The following is a 3985-nucleotide window of genomic DNA, read 5'->3' as shown; positions in this document are numbered from 1 at the left end:
GTATAGAGAGCCGCTGCAATAGGGTTCTCTGTTATGCTGACGTGCCTGATATGCTTCAAGGATAGTGTCTTTACTTTGAAAGACTTTGATGGAAGCTCAGGGAATGAGTGGAAACCTCTCAATGTTTATATTGAGATATTGGCAGAGGAGCATGAAAAGATTCGGTGTCATTTTAAATATTTTCACTTTTGTTTATTGTTGTGTAAAATCCCCTAAGTGATGGAGTGGACAGAGCCCAGACATTCAAAAGACATAAGGACAAAGCCACCCACAGCTGACAGTGATGATGACAGTCTTTACAATCCTATGTGACTCACACATGCCAACGCTCTTGTACGCTCTTAGGTCTGAGAAACTGCAGTACAATCTGTTCAGTTCATTTCATGGTATTAATGGGCACTATAGAGTTATGAAAAAGAGCCCAATTTTTGGAGCTAGGTCATGACTATGAGATCTTGGGCACCCTTTCTTTTCTTTTCTTCTTCCTTTAAAAAAAACAAACACCTCTCTAAACTTCCATTTCTTCATCCAACCTGGGGACAGGAAAAGTACCCATGGTGGGTGAGGTAGCAGCAGGAGGAGACTTGTGAGAATTGAATGGAACAAAGAAACGAAAGCACTTGGAATCGTACCAGGCACATAGCACCCAAAACAATAACAAAAACCAACTCGGTTCCTATGGAGAGTATTTTTAGTCATGGCGAGTCCTTGTGCAGAGTAGAACTTCTCCGTTGGGTTTTCTATTTTTATTTTTTTAATAGAATTTATTGTATTTAATACATTGCAACATTTGAAAAATTGTAGGAAAGCAGCAGACTCAAATTGAACAACTCTAATGAATCATAGTTCTGCCCCCTTTGCACGTTTAAAAGAAATTCATGTTCACATCTGGAGGCAGACAAAAGAATGTGACTTCTGTATACACTACAGTTAAAATTTCATGGCTCACATCTTTCAAATGCAATGTGCTCAGAAGGGTTGTCTTGCAGTCCTGCCAGGGTCCTGTCTAAGGACAGACATGAAACCTCTAGAGCAGCGGTTCTCAACCTTCCTGATGCTGCGACCCTTTCATACAGTTCCTCACGTGGTGGTGACCCCCAACCATAAAATTATTTTCATTGCCACGTCATCACTGTCATTTTGCTACTGTTATGAAGTGGTCTCAACCCACAGGTTGAGAACTGCTGCTCTAGATGCAAAAAAATGCCATTCAAGGTGAATTATTTTTACAAAGGAGGCTAGAAGAAGGAAAAAGGAAACTGAACCTATGGATGACTGACAATGGGAAGCTGTCAGGAGATGTGTCCTCACCGGTCATGGCTTGTTTACTGGCCGGTAGACCCCAGGGGCCTAGGACACTTTACAGCCATCATCACAACACCAGCTGTCCTCCACCCCCGCCCCCCCCATAATTCCCTACCTCTACACACATACACACACACACACACACACACACACACTCACTACACCATAAGGATGGTACTATTCCAACTACTCCTGTATGAATACAGGTTGGTCTCTATTTGATCTGAATGTGTCCTTTTTTTTAAATGTTAGGTCTGGAACTTAGCTTACTGTCCCAACTGCACAGAAAAGTCCCTTGTTCATGTGCACGAACTCCTGTGCATGTTTGTGCATCATTGTTGTGATTGCTTTTGCAGAAGAAACATGTCCACTCAGCCCAGAGCCTCCTGCTTTCTCCAGACGACTTAGGAGACACCCGCGTCTATTCCAGCCACAGGGCGTATTCGCTGAACTGGTATGAGTCCACTCCTCCCCCTGCAGGAGCCCACGATGTCAAATCCACTTTGCTGCAACCTCTCGAGGACCTGGACCGAGCTGAGGTGACAGTATCGTTCAGTAGGAATCTGATGGCGTGCACCGAGTTGTGAACGGGAGTTACACATCCCGTCGGTGATCTCTGGGAACACTTCCATCAAGGACTTACCGCCACCGGGTGAGATCCTCCCGCCAAGGTCAGAGCTCCACGCACTATGAGGCACTCACGGGACCCGGAAAAGTGACCAGTTTCTCTGTCCGGCTTCCATCTTTCCATCATCAACCACATTGACTGAAGTTGAAAGTATTTTGCATCTTCATGCAACACAGTGTAGTTCTTGAAATCACCAGGACTGAAGTTTTGATGTTCGTAGACAATTCAAGATATCTCTGAACATCTGTCCAAGGATGTCCAAGACAATGGGTTCCATGCCATCGAAAAGTCTTCCGATTCTTGATTCGGGTTGTTGGGTGAGGGTGGCCAGGCTGCTGGTGCACACGTGGCTGCCCACGTCGGTGTGGACAGGTGCATTGGGCTTTGTGAGCTGTGCTGCCGTAGGAATGCTTGTTCGTGGAGATACAGGGGATCCAGTGATCAGAGGTCGTGACATAGTGGGCCGACTGGCCCTCTGGTGGAGTGGCGCACAGGCCTGGGAGGGGTCCGTTGGGTTTTCTTGACTGTAAATTTACAGAAGCAGATCACCAGGCCAGTGTTCCCAAGTGTCACTGGGAACCACCAACTCTTAGGCTAGTAGTGGAGGGCCAACACCCAATGACCCGCTATGTAGCAAGTGCCCAACACATGTGAATTTACTTCTGTCAGCATAGTAAGTGCCTAAATAAGCCTTAAGGGAAAAGGGAGGTCTCTGTAAGTCCTTGGGGTGCTATTTGCAATGAAGAATTTGCCTGCTTGAAGATAAACGCAGTGGCAGATCTATTAATGTGCTCTTAGAGCAGAGGGACCCTATAGGGCAGTCGAGTATTAGAAGGTATGCCCTCTCCAGGGCTTAGAAGACATGGCTTTGGGTGCAGGGTTTGAAACTGTGTGACTTTATTCTCTGAACCTAGGTCCTGGCACACAGTAGACATTTGTAAATATGTGTAACCTAGATTAAGGAATGAATTTATAAAATGAAGTGATTGGATGAAACCATTAAATTCAAATCCTCTGACAGGGCTTCCATTCATTAGGAAGAAAATTCCTTAGTGAATGGACATTTGCTCTGACTCCCATCGATTGGATTGAGTGACACAGCCACTCAGTCTTGGGTGACGGGATGCTTAAGGGAATGGCAGTGGGTTAGGAAGACAGCTGAAGAGGAATAATGGAATAGCTTGGTCAGAAAATGCTAAAAAATGGGTAATCAGCCCTTTCCTTTCCATTGTCCCAATCAAAGCAGGCCCGTCATCGCTCGTGGTATCAAGTCTCTGGGCAGTGGACACAGCTAATGCGCTCAGCTGCTGTACGAAAGGCTGTAGGTCTAATTCCACTCAGAGGTACTTCAGAAGAAAGGCCCGGTGATCGATTTGCAAAACCCAAACCAAAACAAGCCCCTCCCCAGCTCTACTCCGACAGACATGCAGTTGTCATGGTTGGAATCAACACGGCAATTGGATTAGGTCCTGCCAAACTCTGCTTTTTTATGCTTAGCCGAATCATTTGATAATTAGGGATCCCTGGTGATGTAGTGGGTTACACACTGAGCTGCTAACTATAAGGTCAGCAGTTTGAAACCATTAAACCCTCCTTAGGGGAAAGATGAGCTTAATAAAGTTTACAGTCATGGAAACCCACAGGAGCAGTTCTACTCTGACCATCAGATCCCAATCAGTTAGAATCGACTTGATGACAGTGAGTTTTTTTTCCTCTTTAAGATTGTCCTTGAGACCTTGGGCCTCTACTCATACACTCCCTCAATGCATGAATACCTTCTTTTATTAAACTGGAACTCTATGATGCTCACTCTCCCGACACAACGGCTGGAGCCAAAGTGGGTGAACAAGTAAATGTGGTGAAGAAAGCTGATGGTGCCCGGCTATCAAAAGAGATAGTGACTGGGGTCTTAAAGGCTTGAAGATAAACAAGCGGCCATCTAGCTCAGAAGCAACAAAGTCCACATGGAAGAACACACCAGCCTGTGTGATCGAGTGGTCCCAAAGGGGTCAGTTACCAGGCATCAAAGAACAAAAAATCATATCATTGACT

The 3985-nt window shown here is 45.5% G+C and overlaps 1 pseudogene; it reads right to left on the bottom strand.

Annotated features, from left to right (window-relative positions):
• Positions 1-1726: 1726 nt before the first annotated feature.
• On the bottom strand, positions 1727-2390 carry LOC142426607 (BTB/POZ domain-containing protein KCTD1 pseudogene; annotated as a pseudogene).
• Positions 2391-3985: the final 1595 nt, after the last annotated feature.

Source organism: Tenrec ecaudatus, chromosome 14 (assembly GCF_050624435.1).
Source record: "Tenrec ecaudatus isolate mTenEca1 chromosome 14, mTenEca1.hap1, whole genome shotgun sequence".
Taxonomy (NCBI): Eukaryota; Metazoa; Chordata; class Mammalia; order Afrosoricida; family Tenrecidae; genus Tenrec; species Tenrec ecaudatus.
This window is presented reverse-complemented; position numbering and strand designations above follow the sequence as displayed.